Genomic DNA, 18,705 nt, shown 5'->3' with positions numbered 1-18,705 from the left:
TAAAATCCCCAGCTACAATGAATTCAGCCTCCGGATAAATCGTTTCCAGTTTGCAGAGAGTTAAATAAAGTTTGTTCAGAGCCATCGATGTGTCTGCTTGGGCGGGGATATATACGGCTGTGATTATAATCGAAGAGAATTCTCTCTGATATCTGTCCTGGTACAGTATACCAGTATTTACAGTTTACTGTCATCACTCATTAACATACATTATGCAATGTTACAATTTCAAATTCTATTACTCCATTTGAGCTGCAAAACCTGGACCCGTACAAATCAGCTGGGCTTGACAATCTGGACCCTCTATTTCTGAAACTATCTGCAACCATTGTCGCAACCCCTATTACCAGCCTGCTCAACCTCTCTTTCATATCGTCTGAGATCCCCAAGGATTGGAAAGCTGCCGCAGTCATCCCCCTCTTCAAAGGGGGAGACACCCTGGACCCAAACTGTTACAGACCTATATCTATCCTGCCCTGCCTATCTAAGGTCTTCGAAAGCCAAGTCAACAAACAGGTCACTGACCATCTCGAATCCCACCGTACCTTCTCCGCTGTGCAATCTGGTTTCCGAGCCGGTCATGGGTGCACCTCAGCCACACTCAAGGTACTCAACGATATCATAACCGCCATCGATAAAAGACAGTACTGTGCAGCCGTCTTCATCGACCTTGCCAAGGCGTTCGACTCTGTCAATCACCATATTCTTATCGGCAGACTCAGGAGCCTCGGTTTTTCGGATGACTGCCTTGCCTGGTTCACCAATTACTTTGCAGACAGAGTTCAGTGCGTCAAATCGGAGGGCATGCTGTCTGGTCCTCTGGCAGTCTCTATGGGGGTGCCACAGGGTTCAATTCTTGGGCCGACTCTTTTCTCTGTGTATATCAATGATGTTGCTCTTGCTGCGGGCGATTCCCTGATCCACCTCTACGCAGACGACTCCATTCTATATACTTTCGGCCCGTCTTTGGACACTGTGCTATCTAACCTCCAAACAAGCTTCAATGCCACCAACTTCAAACATCAGCTATCTGAGCAGCTAACCGATCGCTGCATCTGTACATAGTCTATTGGTAAATAGCCCACCCTTTTTCACCTACCTCATCCAAATACTGTTTTTATTTATTTACTTTTCTGCTCTTTTGCACACCAATATCTCTACCTGTACATGACCATCTGATCATTCATCACTCCAGTGTTAATCTGCAAAATTGTAATTATTTGCCTACCTCCTCATGCCTTTTGCACACATTGTATATAGACTCCCCCTTTGTTTTCTACTGTGTTATTGACTTGTTAATTGTTTACTCCATGTGTAACTCTTTGTTGTCTGCTCACACTGCTATGCTTTATCTTGGCCAGGTCGCAGTTGCAAATGAGAACTTGTTCTCAACTGGCCTACCTGGTTAAATAAAGGTGTTCTCAACTAGCCTACCTGGTTAAATAAAGGTGAAATAAAAAAAATAAAAAAATTCTATCTATATAAAAAGAGAAATCCTTTAATGATGTAGATACCGGTATGTTCCACAATACACCTTTAAGTTGAACAGGAGACCTGTAGGTGAACAAGGGATCTGCTTGAATATCAACACAAGTTCTGACGTCAAAGTGATGTCATTTCCTTCCCCTCTGGCAGCTCAGTTTAGCTACCCTTCTCTGTTGACTTATTCTCCTCTCCCCCCTATGGGCTCTGGTCTAAAGTAGTGCACTAGAAAGGGAATAGGGTGCCATTTGGGATGCTGGCATACATTTGACACTCCCACTAGATGACATGACATCTCTGACTATCTGAAAACCCTTTCTCCTTGTCCATGTGACTCTTCTCTCCAGAACCATCAACATGATCAAGCTTCTCATACATGTAGCAACTCTACCACTATGGGTGACAGGTACTAAATCCCTCATGAAAGATAGATTTACTACTGAAATATATTGCTGTCAATATGCTGAGTAATACTGTATCTTTCATATGGTCTGTTTTCATCCACAGGGCTGTCACAAACAGACAAAGTTCACCAGACTCCTACTGCAATACTAAAAGGACCTGAAGACAAAGTTAATCTCACCTGCAGCCACACTGATCAAAGTTACGACATGATATTGTGGTACCAACAGTCAGCCAGAAACACTGGTCTGAAACTCATTGGGTATGTGAGATACACCAGTCCAACGGTGGAAGATTCCTTTAAAGGGCGTTTTGATGTCAGTGGAGATGCTGCAGCTAATAAAATGGCGTATCTACATTTTCCCAAAGTGACAGAAGCTGAAGACAGTGCAGTGTATTTCTGTGTTGCTAGTGAAGCACAGTGTTTCACTATACCCTCTCTCCTCTACAAAAACCCTCTCTGATCCTCTCATATAATACTGACTACAGCTCTATACACCTGCACCTATCTTCAACCACTTCAAACACTTTTGTATGATTCATTTGATATCAAACAAATGGTAATGATACTGTTATAAGTGGCTAGTTTAGATGGTTTAGGTGCACTTCCTCAGTTCTCCACCAGGAGGAAGTGTTTCTCAACACACATTTAGAAGATGCTGTATCGTGGCACTTTATGGGCCTTGGTTAAGTGCCCTATATAGGGAATAGGGGGTCACTTGGGACAGTATGGGTGGTCTGAGACAGGGCCGGTGGTATGGGAGGGCCTTAGGGGGTCTGAAACAAAGTCGGTCAAAGTTAGTGCACTTTATAGGGAATAGGGTGTCATTTGGGACGCTTTCTAAATGTGTGTGGTCCTGGACCAGGGCCGTCAGTATAGGAGGAACCTAGGGAGCATGGACCGGGGCCGGCGGTATGGGAGGGCCCTAGGGGGCCACGGCCGTCGAGTATGAGAGGGCCCTAGGGGTGCCTGACTAGGGACGGTGGTATGTGAGGGCCCTAAGGGGTTCTGAGACAGGGCCGGTAGTATGGGAGGGCCCTAGGGGGCCTGGGCCTGTCTGGACAAAAAGAGTATGGCGTGTCACCCTTTTTCTGTACAGAAATAATCCGATACAAGGGCTTCATACTCTATTGAGTGACTGAGCGTGGGTGAATGAGTGTGTGTATATGTATATATGTGTATGTGAAGAGTGTCAGTATCAGTGTCACATCTGCTCCTGCTACTCCCTCTTGTGTTCATCCGGTGTCTTCTTGATCTGCAGTTACTCCCCCAGGTCTCTCTCTCTCTCTCTCTCTCTCTCTCTCCCTCCCTCTCCCCCTCTGTGTGATTGTGTGGTTAGAGACAGGTGTGCTGGAGACAGAGCAGATCCCTACCAGCTGCAACTTTTTCCATAATCAAGACCTCTACAAATACTCAGTCCTTCCACGTTCACTCTACCATATTGTAGTCTCTGCTCAGTCAGTTCATGCGTCGAGCTGTTTATAATTACTCAACATCCTGTTACTCTGCTGTGCCTGCTCACTCCAACCTCAGTCTCCACATCTGGTTTCCTACAACTCATCCGAGCTTCCCCAGATCTGCACTCCATATCTCCCTGTGTTACAATAAATATCTTGGTTCATTCATCCCTGTTATGTCACACCCTGACCTTAGAGAGCCTTTTAATGTCTCTATTTGGTTTGGTCAGGGTGTCATTTGGGGTGGGTATTCTATGTTTTGGCCGGGTATGGTACTCAATCAGGGACAGCCGTTCTCTCTGAATCGGAACCATACTTAGGTAGCCCTTAGGTACCCCTTTTTCCCTCCTTTCTTTGTGGGAAGTGGACTTTTGTTCGTGGCACTTTAGCCCTGTAAGCTTCACGATTGTTCACGTTTGTTATTTTGTTGGCGACATTTTTAATAAAAGGAAAATGTACGCACACCACGCTGCACTTTCTTCATTCAACGGCCGTGACAGAACTTCCCACCACAAACGGACCAAGCAGCATGGTAAGGAGGAATGGACGTGGGAGGACATTTTGAATGTCCAAGGGATCCTGGACATGGGAGGAGAACCTGGCCGGGAAGCCTGCCCTGGGAGCAGAGAGGAAGGCTAAGGCAGCAGCTAAAGCAGAGCGGCAGCGTTATGAGGCAACACGACTAGCAAGGAAGCCCGAGAGGCAGCCCCAAGCATTTTTTGGGGGATGAGGCACACGGGGAGTGTGTCTGAGTCAGGTTGGAGACCTGAGCCAACACCCCGTGGCAAGAAGCCTCCAGTGATGATTCATGGCACAAAGCCTCCAGTGATGATCCATGGCACAAAGCCTCCAGTGATGATCCATGGCAAGAAGCCTCCTGTGGTGATCCATGGCACGAAGCCTACAGTGAGGAGACATGGCACTAAGCCTCCAGGGAGGAGTCATGGCACAAAGCTTCCAACAAGGGCCTCAAGTCCGGAGCCTCCGGCAACGGACTCCAGTCCGGAGCCCCCAGCGACGGTCTCCAGTCCGGAGCCCCCAGCGACATCCTCCAGTCCGGATCCTCCAGCAACACCCTCCAGTCCGGACCCTCCAGAGACGGCTTCCAGTCCAGGGCCCGCAGCAACGAGGGTGCACAGTCCGGGGCCCGCAGCAACGGAATGTGGTATTGGAGGACATGAGGACGTCTGAGTAGTGGAGACATGAGGACATGAGCACATGAGGATGTCTTATTGTTCTAGACATGAGGACGTCTGATTGGTAGAGACCTGAGGATGTTTTATTGTTCTAGACATGAGGACGTCTGAGTGGTAGAGACCTGAGGATGTCTGAGTGGTAGAGACCTGAGGATGTCTGAGTGGTAGAGACCTGAGGATGGCTGAGTGGTGGAGACCTGAGAATGGCTGGGAGGTGGGACAAAGGAGGTATCAGAGGCATCCTGAGTGGGAATAGGGGCTCTGCTTAAACTAAAACAATGATAACTATCCTAAACGACAATTTTCAAGACATTTTGACATTTAAGAGAGACATATTGGGAGGCATAAAGCAATCACAGGTGTTGATTGGGAGAGCTAGCATAGACAACAACGGGTAAGACAACAGCAGCTAATCAGCTAAGACAACAACAACAGGTAAAATGGAGATGAAAGGCCAGAGAGGGTCAGTTAACTACACACAGGGCCTGAGCTGGAGGCTGGGGCCGACAGATAAACAACAAATAAACAAAATGGAGTACTGTGATTAATGGACAGTCCAGCAGGCATCAGCTATGTAGCCAGGTGATCATAGGGTCCAGTGAACAGCAATAGATGGAACAGGGAAGCCACTGGGTAGTTGTTACTTCCTAGCAAGCTGGAGACACAGCGTTTAAAGTTAGCAGACCGGGGCTAGTAGAAGCTCCTGCTCCGACGTCTACTACCTAGCAAGCTGGAGACGCAGCGTTTAAAGTTAGCAGACCGGGGCTAGTAGAAGCTCCTTTTCCGACGTCTACTACCTAGCAAGCTGGAGACGCAGCGTTTAAAGTTAGCATGCCGGGGCTAGTAGAAGCACCTGCTCCGACGTCTGGCAAAGGCCGGTTGGGGGCACAGCGGATGGAGTTACGTCGGCAGACCAGTTGTGGTGGAACGGCGGGGCTTCGTGTCGGCAAAGGGTCCAGGCCAGTTGGCGAAAGAAGTATTGTGGTTGTAGTAATTTAGTTTGATAGTCGAGAGATGCGCCTGGCTCACGGCTAACTGGTGCTAGCTTCAGGACAGGGGTGTTAGCCACTATAGCCTCTCGGTAGCAGCTAGCTAGCAGCGATGATCCGATGCAAAGGTCCAGAGCTTCCTGCAAGGAAGCGGTGGACTAGTTTAGTTCATGCAGTGTTGGGGAAGAGTCCGGAGGGCATCAGCTGTGTAGCCAAGTGATCACTGAGCGGGCCGGGAGGTGGGCCACTCTTTATCACTTCATCACAGTACTACGTCACACCAGACTAATGTCTGCCTGCTTGAATGCCAACAACTCAGATACACATTAAGACATGAAATGACCCATGGCATCGATAGGACCTCACTCAGAGATGAAATAATATAACATTCAAAATAGGTTCATATTTCCTTTAACCATCAATCAACTACCTCCAGATATCAGTGCATCAGATCTCCCTCCCTGCTCTACTAAACCCTTCTTCCTGTCCCACATAGACTCCTCCTGCAGGGTTCATCTCAGGTCTCTGATGTTTTAGATGTTCTCATAAGGAGGCAGCATCCCTCTATAAGATCACTGAGATGAGTTGATGAGAAGCCTCCTCTAATTCATGTGGAGTGGTTTGTCTGTCTCATTCTTTCTGTCTCCTTAACAGTGAGTCAACATGATCAGAATTCTTATCTCCATCACCATGGGTTACACAGCCTGGGCTGCAGGTATTCAGATCATTGATTTCATCAACTAATAATATCCTCATTTGATTGGTTTTTATGTTTCATGAGAAATGTTTTATTTTATGTTGTTTCACATCTCTCTGCCTCTCTCTCTCTCTCTCTCTCTCTCTCTTTCTCTCTCTCTCACTCTCTCTCTCTCCCTAAAGGTTCTTCTCTCAGTAACCAGGTACACCAGAGTCCTGCATCTCTGTACAAGTACCAGGGAGAGTCGGCTAAGATGAAGTGTTCACATAGTATATCAGGCTATAATCGTATCCTCTGGTACAAGAAATCCAACTCCAGAGAATTTGTGTATTTAGGATACCTGAATGTGAAAACTGGATTTCCTGAGGTTGGATTTGATATAGAAGGAGATGCCAATGCAGGTGGTACCAGCACCTTAACCATCAAACAACTAACTCCAAATAGCAGTGCTGTGTATTACTGTGCTGCTAGTTTACACAGTGCATCAGATCTCCCTCTCTGCTCTACAAAAACCTCCTCCCTGGTGTACTGTAGACTAATCACACCTGTATTAACGTCACACTGTATCTGACTCTGATTCTAATGCCAAAACACTCACCAGCTGGTCTAATAGAAAGGGGAGGTTCCCTCTGATATACAGGAGACCATGATACAGTATGGTATGATATCATGTCTTTGCTGTAGGTGGAGTTACAATTCAACTAATCCATGTGGACTCACCAGACACAGTACCACAGTAAACTATGGTGTGTAGTAAGGAGTCTGAGAGTTGAAGATCCTTGTCCTTTTGAATGTTCATCTGGACTCAGTGTTGAACTAACAATCTTTCACTGTTGGATATTTTCCACCTTTGAACGTGAATCTCTTGATTATTCTGGAATACAGATTAGATACCGTCTAAAATAATCTAGAATTCCATATGTTTCCTGTATGAATGACTATACCATGACTGGCCTATGAGGATCAGCTTACTTACGATCACAGTTCTACAGACATGGTTTGATGACTCCCATCGTAAATATAAGGGAGCAGACGAATCCATTTTCCTTTGATGTCCGTGTGGGCTTTATACTGAATCTACCTCAGATCTGTAACATGCAATACATGGACATTATATTTAATCAGCCAACATGGTGGTAACAATGATAGATGGAATATGAAAACGAATGTCGACATTATATCTAATCAGCCAACATGGTGGTAACAATGATAGATGGAATATGAAAACGAATGTCGACATTATATTTAATCAGCCAACATGGTGGTAACAATGATAGATGGAATATGAAAACGAATGTCGACATTATATTTAATCAGCCAACATGGTGGTAACAATGATAGATGGAATATGAAAACGAATGTCGACATTATATTTAATCAGCCAACATGGTGGTAACAATGATAGATGGAATATGAAAACGAATGTCGACATTATATTTAATCAACCAACATGGTGGTAACAATGATAGATGGAATATGAAAACGAATGTCGACATATTTAATCAGCCAACATGGTGGTAACAATGATAGATGGAATATGAAAACGAATGTCGATTTCTTTTATATGATGTCATTCACAGTTAAACGAGGACGCTATAACGAAAAACATTGTAACTTGAAGAGCTTCCATAATGTGTATGTGATTTTTGCATTATTTACATCGTGTAGAAAATATCCAGATTTAAGAGAGAGCTTTTGTGACGATGAACTGTGAATTTAGTGATATTTTTTAAATTGTTCTAAACGAGATCATAGTAAATTCTAATACCTAATAACGAGCTACAGTCCAGGGTACACTGAGAGCATGTCATAAAGACGGAAACGCCCCCTTTTGACATGAGGGTATAAAGCAAAGTGCGATAAGAATGAACATACTAGGCTAAATTGACCACGTGCTGCAGCCGAGGTCTACGACTAGTCCTGACCCCGATACGCAACACGAGGTTGAAGACGAAGAAAAACCTCTGAACAATCAATACTATGTTGGAGTATCTATTCTACGTAGTGTATCTAGGAACGGGAATCAAAGCAGGACCTTCCGGCTATTCTCGTCAAGTCATCGGTTGTCTCCATGGCTACACAAGCTGGGAGCGTCGACACGGCTGATTAGCCATCCTCAGAATACCCCTCTCACAGAACGAGTGCAAGGAAACAGACAACTAAGAGACAGGACATTGTGACATCTTGTTGACAATCAGAGACTTACACCCGATAACGAAGTAGGCGGCCATCGAAAGAACAAGGAGTCGGACGAACCTATCCCACTTCAGCGGAACTCGGCCCACGAGGAAGAAGAAGAAGAAGAAGTCCAACCTAACAGAGATACCCAACAGAGACCTTCAACACGTAAATACAATACATGCATTACACTTCTTACCCATAAGAGCGACAGTTCGGAGCAAGGTGTTAGGGCTAGAAATAAGCGTAGTTTACAAATGCATTCAAGTGTTGCTTTTCTTTCTTTCTCCCTCTCTCTTTAAATCTCCATCTTGCTTAACATCTTTGGGATAGGGGGTGGTATTTTGACGTCCGTATGAAAAGCGTGCCCAAAGTAAACTGCCTGCTACTCAGGCCCAGAAGCTAGGATATGCATATGTATATAATTGGTAGATTTGGTTAGAAAACACTCTGAAGTTTCTAAAACTGTTACGATAATGTCTGTGAGGACACCTACACCACCCAATGTCACAGGAAAGCCATAAAGATCATCAAGGACAACAACCACCTGAGCCACTGCCTGTTCACCCCGCTATCATCCAGAAGGCGAGGTCAGTACAGGTGCATCAAAGCTGGGACCGAGAGACACATTTCATCACTGATTTCAATGGCTGGCACTTTTATAATATTGGGAAATCGTGCCCGATTGCAGTTCCTAGGGCTTCCACTAGATGTCAACAGTCTTTAGAAAGAGTTTCCGGCTGGTATATGGAAAAATGAGCCAGAAAAGGTTGTCTAGGTGGCTCCCATTTTGGCTGTAGTGTTTCCACTAGTGTTTCTCCGGTACATACAAGGGGAAACCAGCTAAACTGAGTTTGTATGGATATAAAAAAGGACTTTATCAAACAAAAGGACCATTTGGAGTGCCACCAGAAGAAGATCTTCAATGTTAAGGCATATATTATATCTCTATTTCAGACTTTCGTGTTGCAACTCCCTGGTTGAAAATGATTTGTTATGTATTTGTGTGCTGGGCGCTGTCCTCAGATAATTGCATGGTTTGCTTTCGCCGTAAAGCCTTTTTGAAATCTGACACAGCGGCTGGATTAACAACTAGTTAAGCCTTGATGTATTGCGCTTGTGATTTCTTGAAAGTTTAATATTTATAGTAATTTCATTTGTATTTGGCGTTCTGCAAATTCACCCGGAAGGTGTCGTCCCACTAATCCGCAAGAAGTTAACGTGTGTCATATTGTGTTGGTCCGCTATGGACCTGTTGTCATCGTACTAAGTTCTAATCAATAGCCCAGACTGTGTGTTTGTGTATCTTATGTTATCATTTAGCTTGTTAGTAAATAAATAATCAACTCAATTGGCGTGGTACGGAATGATTAGTTAGACCCGGGTTTTGTGCAGATTTAAAGGACTATGCGACGTTCAGAATGAGAATGATGGACTGCCATGATATTGAGATTCTGATATATTCTTTGAGTTAATTTGGAAACTAATAAATAAACTTTTTCCCGTGGTGCCCCAGGTTACTGAGTTAATGGTAACTTGATGAATTTAATTTCATAAACATAGTTAATTTTTTCGATAAATAGCATCTCATCATGTTAAGAATAGCAACACCACGACAGTAGTTATAACAAACAGGTTTCTCTCTCCTCTTCTGTAACAGGTGAACTCCTCTGTTCCAGCGTTCTTGAGTCTCCATCTTCAGTATTTCAGAGTTCTGGAGAAACTGCTATCCTGTCCTGTTCACACACTCTCCCCAGCTACAACATCATACTGTGGTATCAGCAGGTGGAACACACTCTCCCCAGCTACAACACCATACTGTGGTATCAGCAGGTGGAACACACTCTCCCCAGCTACAACACCATACTGTGGTATCAGCAGGTGGAACACACTCTCCCCAGTTACAACACCATACTGTTGTACCTTGCTATGATCTGGTCTCACCACTGTACTGTACTGATGCTCAATTAATCCACCTAGCTAAATAAGAACTGTAAATGCCTTTATTGCAGTGATGCAAATTTTTATGTTGAAATCTTTTTCAATAAATAGCTTCTCCTTTTCAGTTTGTGAAATCATTGAAATTAAATGCAATTTTTTTTCATTATCGAATTGGAATTTCACTTTGCTTCCTGAATTGGCTTGTCTTCCATTCAAATTGAGCTGGTGTGGGAACAGCTGAATTCACATATAGTACTGAGTCCCAAACGCTACCCTATACTCTATACAGTGCACTAATTATGACGATAACCCATATGGCCCTGGTCAAAACTAGTGCACTACATAGGAAATAGGTTACCATTTGGGATGCACATTTTGTATTTCTGTTTCACGTGGAAGGATCATTACTGTAATACCCATGTTTGGATTGTGATGTCATATCCTGTTTTTGTATCTTCCTGCCATGTGAGTTCAGATCACCTCAGAATGTTCATCTCGTTGATTTGGGCGTCAAATGTTACGATTTCTCATTCCATTCTTACTTATGGGTAATAACATTCATTTATTTTGCTATCCAGGATGGGCATTTCTGTGCATGTGTCCATCCGTTGGGGTATAGGAGAATATCTTCTCTCCACCTCTACCCAGGTCTCTCTCTCAGCCTTGAGGTTTATCAGACTCCCTCTGAAGTCTTACTGAAACGCGGAGAGAACGTTCAGATCTTCTGCCACCATGAGAGAACTAACTACAGACTGATGCAGTGGTTCCAGCAGTCACCGGGAGAAAAACAACTAAAATGTATAGCCTATCTATTGTTTAAGTCTCAAACCACGTACATTGAAGAACATCTAAACGTGAGTGGGGATTTGAGTCAGAACCACCCAAAGAATGTTTCTCTGAACATGTTCAACCTTAAAGGTCCCGATCACAGTGCAGTTTATTACTGTGCTGCAAGTGAAGGCCACAGTGTTGTAGATTCCCTCTCTGCACTACAAAAACCCTGTGTGACACAATCTGTCTCACTGTAGTAAACTATTTAACAGAACACCTCCCTCACACCTGCGTTGAGGTCTGGATTTGATCCGATATACTGTAACCACAACTAGAATGAGTAGAACGGGCCTCCTCATTCAAGTCAATGATGCCATAATGGGTGGACTGGCAGCCATCCTTTCTAGACATTATATTTCTGTGACTGTGACAACGTTCTGTCATTACATCGCTGATGAGGTCACTTCCTGTCCCTCTTTCTCCTCTCCAGTCAGTTCAGATGAGATGTCAGTTAGTTGTTGATGTTCAGCTCAAGACTCAACATGATCAGAACCCTCTTACTCGGTTGGCTCTCAGGTAATAACAGTAATCTGACTTAGATATGGTCACTTGTTTAGATGTACAGTACGGGTAATATGTATCTTCGTCTCTTACCTATGAAAAATGAAAGATCATGTCTTCTCTCCATCTCTCCTCAGGTCTCTGTCTCAGTGTTGAGGTTCACCAGACTCCTTCTGCAGTCTTCAGCAGACCTGGAGAGAATGTTCAACTCTTCTGCCAACATCAGAAAACAGACTATAGAGTGATGTTGTGGTACCAGAAACCACGAGGAGAAACAGCACTGAAACTCATTGGAAATCTGTATCATAAGAATCCAACCATTGAAAGTTCATATGAAAAGCATTTTAATATGAGTGGGGATTTGGGTGGAGGTGGCCCAAAGAATGCCTCTCTGAACATGTTCAACTTGAGACGACCCCAACACAGTGCAGTGTATTTCTGTGCTGCTAGTTATGCACAGTGTTGCAGATTCCCCTGTCTACACTACAAAAACCTTCTCTCATTCACCGTCTCACTAGATTATACTGAAGCAACACCTCCCTCACACCTGCACTGAGGTCTGGATTTGATTCAGTGCCAATATAATATAACAGTACAGCTGTCTTTGAACCTTTATTTAACTAGACAAGTCAGTTAAGAACAAATTCGTATTTTACCCCAGCCAAACCCCCCCCCCCTAATCCAATTGTGTGCCGCCCGATCACGGCAAGTTGTGATACAGCTCGGGATCAAACCAGGGTCTGTAGTGACACCACTAGCACTGAGATGCAGTGCCTTAGACCGCTGCGCCAGTCGGGAGCCCCTAAATCCTGTCACGTGAAATCTTGCCAGGTTCAGACAACTTGAAACTCGGAAAGATGAGTCCCGAGTTTCCCACCAGGAAAATATAAGAATCATCCAATTGGACGCTCTGTGCTAAAAATAACTGTTCTTGGATACCCCATTGAACCGTTCGGCCAGACTGAGGCAGCGGTTCCAAACATCCATTGGCTTCCCCACTGAACGGAACCCAAGGCAAGATCTACACCCCCGTCAACTTGACGGAAAACTGTGAGCCTACGAGATCGCCATGATCCACCAGGCCAACTCCCCGCATCCCTGGTCATGCCTGAGGAGTGGCCACAAGATCCACCCCGCCAGCTAGACCATCTCGATCTTCTGTCAGCCCCATGATCCCCTTAATCTCCCAAGCGACTACCAGCATTGAGAGGTTGAGAGGTCATTCACCAGCCCGCTGCACCATATCCTCTCGCCGGCGCTTTACATCCCCAGTCTCGCCTGGCGACCATCACAGATTGGACGGTGGTCAGCCTTTAACTTCTTAAGGTATAGGGGGCAGCATTTTCACTTTTGGATAAATAGCATGCCCAATTTCAACTTCCTGCTACTCATGCAGAATATAGGAATATATATAAGAATATAAGATATGCATATTATTAGTATATTTGGATAGAAAACACTCTGAAGTTTCTAAAACAGTTTGAATCATGTTTGTGAGTACAACAGAACTTATGTAGCAGGCAAAACCCCGAGGACTAACCATTCAGAAAAAAAAAATTCATTGGGGAACTATATTTATAAGGAACTTGTTTGCAGTTCCTACTGTTTCCACTGGATGTCACCAGTCTTTGGAAAATGGTTGACGTTATTCCTTTGTGAAATTAAGAAGTACGGCCATCTTGAAAAAGTGTAACACTGTTGAGAGTTGCACAAGACTTGAAAAGTAGCGTTGGGTTGTTGTCTTCCTGTATTGAACACAGATAGACCCGTCTTCAATTTGATCGATTATTAACGGTTCCTCCATGACTGGTCAACCCTTTTTTGTCTGGGGGATACCAAAGCCATGCTGTTTTAATTTTACACCAGCTCCCTCAGCCAAGAGAGCCCCGCCAGCAGGTCCACCACTGCCAGTGTCGAATGCCCGACGTCATATTGCTCTACATTCCCATATCGGGTCTCCAGATAGCAGAGCTGCCGTGTCTACTCCCCCTGCTGGCCCAGCTGTTACCAAATAACAACTCCACAGCTCCCCCAGTTGGCCTGTGTCTTTGTCTCCCCCTTCTGGCCTGTGTCTCTGTCTCCCCCTGCTGGCCTGTGTCTCTGTCCCCCCCTGCTGGCCTGTGTCTCTATCCCCCCCTGCTGGCCTGTGTCTCTATGTCTCCCCCTGCTGGCCTGTGTCTCTATCTCCCCCTGGCTGGCCTGTGTCTATGTCGCCCCCTGGCTGGCCTGTGTCTATGTCTCCCCCTCCTGGCCTGTGTCTCTGTCTCCCCCTGCTGACATGTCTCTATGTCTCCTTCTGCTGGCCTGTATAGCTATGTCTCCCCCTGCTGACCGGTGTCTCTGTGTGCCTGCTCCCTCCTTTACTTTGTCTTCTCTGTTGTCCTTGCTCTCGAACCGTACCCGGTTCCACAAGGAGGCAAAGTGGGGCTTCTCAGCCCAGTCAGTTGCCCCCTCAGTTTTAGTTTGATGTCCCTATATAATAGATAGAGTGTGCCGTGGTGTGTGTAGGGGGACTATGGAATTGGAAAGCCACTGGGGTCGTTAGGTTTGTCTCCTTTGGATTTCCATAAAAAGCGCGGGGGGGAAATGCTTCTCATCTGTGGTAGGCTAAGTAAATAAACGTGATACGCCTCAGCCTGTAATATTTTGATTGATAAGGGCGGTGTTATTAACCTCTCTGGGGTAGGGGGAAGTATTTTGCCCAAAGTAAACTGCCTGTTACTCAGGCCCAGAAGCTAGGATATGCATGGATACAGAACACTCTCAAGTTTCTAAAACTGTTAAAATAATGTCTGTGAGTATAACAGAACTGATTCGGCATGCGAAAACCCCGAGCACAATCAATCCAGGGAGAAAAAAATTGAGGTCTGTTTTGGTGCACGTGAACTGGTCCTCTTTGTTTTCTTTCGGCACATACATACATTCCTTTCTTCCCACCCATGATCAGCTCGGAAACCAGATTGCATAGCGGAGAAGGTACGGTGGGATTCGAAATGGTCGGTGATCTGTTTGTTAACTTGGCTTTCGAAGACCTTAGAAAGGCAGGGTAGGATAGATATAGGTCTGTAACAGTTTGGGTCTAGAGTGTCTCCCCCTTTGAAGAGGGGGTTGACCGCGGAGGCTTTCCAATCTTTGGGGATCTCAGACGATACGAAAGAGAGGTTGAACAGTAATAGGGGTTGCAACAATTGCGGCGGATAATTTTAGAAAGAGAGAGTCAAGATTGTCTAGCCCAGCTGATTTGAAGTGGTCCATATTTTGCAGCTCTTTCAAAACATCAGCTATCTGGATTTGGGTGAAGGAGAAATGGGAAGGCTTGGGCCAGTTGCTGTGGGGGGTGCAGAGCTGTTGACCAGGGTAGGGGTAGCCAGGTGGAAAGCATGGCCAGCCGTAAAAATTATTATAGAAATTCTCAATTATCGTGGATTTGTCGGTGGTGACAGTGTTTCCGAACCTCAGTGCAGTGGGCAGCTGGGAGGAGGTGCTCTTATTCTCCATGGACTTTACAGTGTCCCAGAATTTTGGGGAGTTTTGCAACAGGTTGCACATTTCTATTTGAAAAAGCTAGCCTTTGCTTCCCTAACTGTCTGTGTATATTGGTTCCTATCTTCCCTAAAAAGTTGCATGTCGAAAAAAACACTAGCAATGCAAACACTCAGAACAAAGAGAGCAGCAGTGGCTGGACTCTTCCCTTCTGAGACTGCCTGTTGAGAACAACAGGCTGAACCTCCCAACCACACGTACATCTTTATTCCACACACCAGAATAAAGTACTTCAGCATCAAGAAAATAATCTGAAAATAAATGACATCTGTACCAAAAACAATCAGTTTCATAAGATGTTCATTGTTCTAAGGTGTCCTTTGATGGTATTTATTTGTTCCACGTTATTCATTGTTGTATCCTAGGACCAACAATAGATGTGTATATATTCAACCACAAGAGGGTACTAAATGAGCTATGCAAGATAAAAACATTTTTTTTTACATTTGCATAACAGAACTACTGAAATTATATTCTTTCAGTGTAGATCAGGACAGGTTGAAATAAAGACATGACAGCCAGATAAACCAGTGTATGAATCAACTGATTTACATATGAATGGAGTAAAATTAACAGCAAAATTGTTGATGAAAAGAAGAAATTAGGCTGTAATGATCTCAAATTCTAATCATTAGGTCATCACACTGTTTATATAGCAACGGATGCTAATAGTTTATTGAATCCCATTGTGACGTAAAGGGGGACACTATTTTGCACTTCGGGCCCCAATAAATCAAGGTCTCAACTTACTGTTGCAAGGTAGAATACAAAAGGTGCAATTTCTAAATATGATTGTGCAACAGCAGTTCTTCTCTTTGGTCACTCAATTAGCGAGGTCAGCTAATAATTGTTTGATTGGAAAATTAGTCTAGTCAGCTATCTAAATACCGCCTGGGAACGCAGGACATGCGCCCAGGGGATTAACGTCTTGGCAAAATGTGTAGAAATGCAAGAAATTAACTTTCAAACTTTAATTTTTCTCTCTGTTGTCAAGAGGGGGGCACTAAAATGTTTTGCCCGCGAGGTGTGGGGGGCTCCCCAACCAAATCTCGCTTAGGGCCCCCAAAAAGAAGGCTATATTGCAGGATCACCGCCAACCACCCAGCTATTCTGTGTACCCTCTGCAACTTTTCCCACCACAGCACCCGCTGTTCCAGCCACGCTCCAGATCCTTCCTCTTCACGCCACGCCAGAACCCCCATCCGGGCCCAGCCTGGCCCCCTGATCCACCAGGCCCCCAAGCGTTTTCCTGATGCAGATGGTTCTCCAACTAAATATTGTTCTCCTACTGCAGATGGTTCTCCTGCTGCAGATGGTTCTCCTACTGCAGATGGTTGTCCTACTACAGATGGTTGTCCTACTGCAGATGGCTCTCCTAATACAGATGGTTCTCCGAATACAAATACACTCAACCAACTATACCGTTCCTCCCTGTGGAGAAACCAAGTGTACTCATCCACACAGACAATCTTGACGTAGTCCACTCCCTCTTCATCATGCCATTCCTTCACAGACTCACCTGGATTTCTGTCAAACATCAGTTCATTATCCACTCACATTCACCACAACTGTACAGAAATCCCGGACACCACAATTTTTCCAGAAATTCAGGACCTTGGCTCCAGACTCCGACTCCATTTTCGGAAGCCATCTTAACCTGAACCCTTCCCTCCTCCACCTGATCGCCCAATGAACTATCCTCCTCAGTCTTGCTCTCCAGATCCAGATATCTCTCCCTTTCAGTCGATGATGTCCTTGAATCCATGTTCCTTCTCACCTCCTGCATCCATACCCATATTTCTCTCCGCTTCCAACTTCTTCCATCCTGCCCATCACCCCTGCATCTCAGACCTCACCTTTCAATCTCAAGACTTCCTCATCTTCAGCCTCAAAAGAAGCAAGACAGATCAGCCTGTCAAAACCACCACCGTCTTCCTGTTCCACCTCCCTTCCGTCCTCAGCCCTTATGAACTTCTAACCTTCCTCATCCACCTCCAGTCATTCCTCACAACCCCCTCTTCATCACAGAAACCATCAATGTCACCTCCCACCATTTGTTCCATCTCATCTCCAAGTCCGTTTTTCGACCTATCACTTCTCCGGACACTCCTTCCAGATCAGTGCCTGCCACCTCTGCTTCTCACCAAGGGCAGCCAGACCACACAGTTCAACTTCTAGGCCACTGGTCCTCCCAAGCCTACCACAGCCACATCCAATCCAACCCACAAGATCTCCTCTGAGCCCACAATACCCTCTGTACTTGAACAATTATCCTTCAGTCCTGACTTTTTGTGGTTTGCACTGCACAAGCCACCTGCTCCGAACAGGACACCTCCCCCAAACACCTAGAGTTCCAATCACTCCTTTACGACTCCAACTTCAAGAGCAAACCTCTCCTCCAGCACCTACAGACAACCATGTCCCTTCACCAAGAGCACTCATTCTTCAATGTCCTACGGACAACAACACCCCTACCTACTGAGCATTATGCTCCCCGCATCACCAAACTACCTCATCCACCCTCCCCCCAATTCCCTTTCAATAAAATCATAAACTTACTATGTTGGAGGTGTGATCTGTACTTTGTGAAGAATGCCACTCTGAACGTTTTCAACTTAAAAGTAGACCCCAACACAGTGCAGTGTATTTATGTGATGCTAGTTATGCGCCATGTTGCAGAACCCCCCGTCTACACAACAAAAAACATCTCAGTAGATTATAAAATAAAATGAAAGATCTTCCTCGCACCTGTATTTTAGGTCTGAATTTGATTGTGCCAATTTAACAACCAACTAATCTGTTGGTTGTTGATAATCATCTCTGATGATGTCACTTCCTGTTCCTCCTCCTCTCCTGCCAGTTGAGATGGTTTGTTGGTTGATTCAGATTAGTTGGTTGTAGATAATCATCTCTGATGATGTCACTTCCTGTTCCTCCTCCTCTCCTGCCAGTTGAGATGGTTTGTTGGTTGATTCAGAATAGTTGGTTGTAGATAATCATCTCTGATGATGTCACTTCCTGTTCCTCCTCCTCTCCTGCCAGTTGAGATGGTTTGTTGGTTGATTCAGATTAGTTGGTTGTTGATGATCATCTCTGATGATGTCACTTCCTGTTCCCCCTCCTCTCCTGACAGTTGAGATGGTTTGTTGGTTGATTCAGATTAGTTGGTTGTAGATAATCATCTCTGATGATGTCACTTCCTGTTCCTCCTCCTCTCCTGCCAGTTGAGATGGTTTGTTGGTTGATTCAGATTAGTTGGTTGTTGATGATCATCTCTGATGATGTCACTTCCTGTTCCCCCTCCTCTCCTGACAGTTGAGATGGTTTGTTGGTTGATTCAGATTAGTTGGTTGTTGATGATCATCTCTGACAGTCAACATGTACAAAACTCTCATCATCTACACACTCTTTTGGCTCACAGGTAGTAATCTAGGAAATTAACATTTGTTTTAGATTCATAATATGGTATGATGTATATTCATCCTTT

Source organism: Oncorhynchus kisutch, linkage group LG14, assembly GCF_002021735.2.
Source record: "Oncorhynchus kisutch isolate 150728-3 linkage group LG14, Okis_V2, whole genome shotgun sequence".
NCBI classification, from domain to species: domain Eukaryota; kingdom Metazoa; phylum Chordata; class Actinopteri; order Salmoniformes; family Salmonidae; genus Oncorhynchus; species Oncorhynchus kisutch.
The sequence above is the reverse complement of the archived record's forward strand: the minus strand, read 5'-3'. Positions refer to the sequence as shown.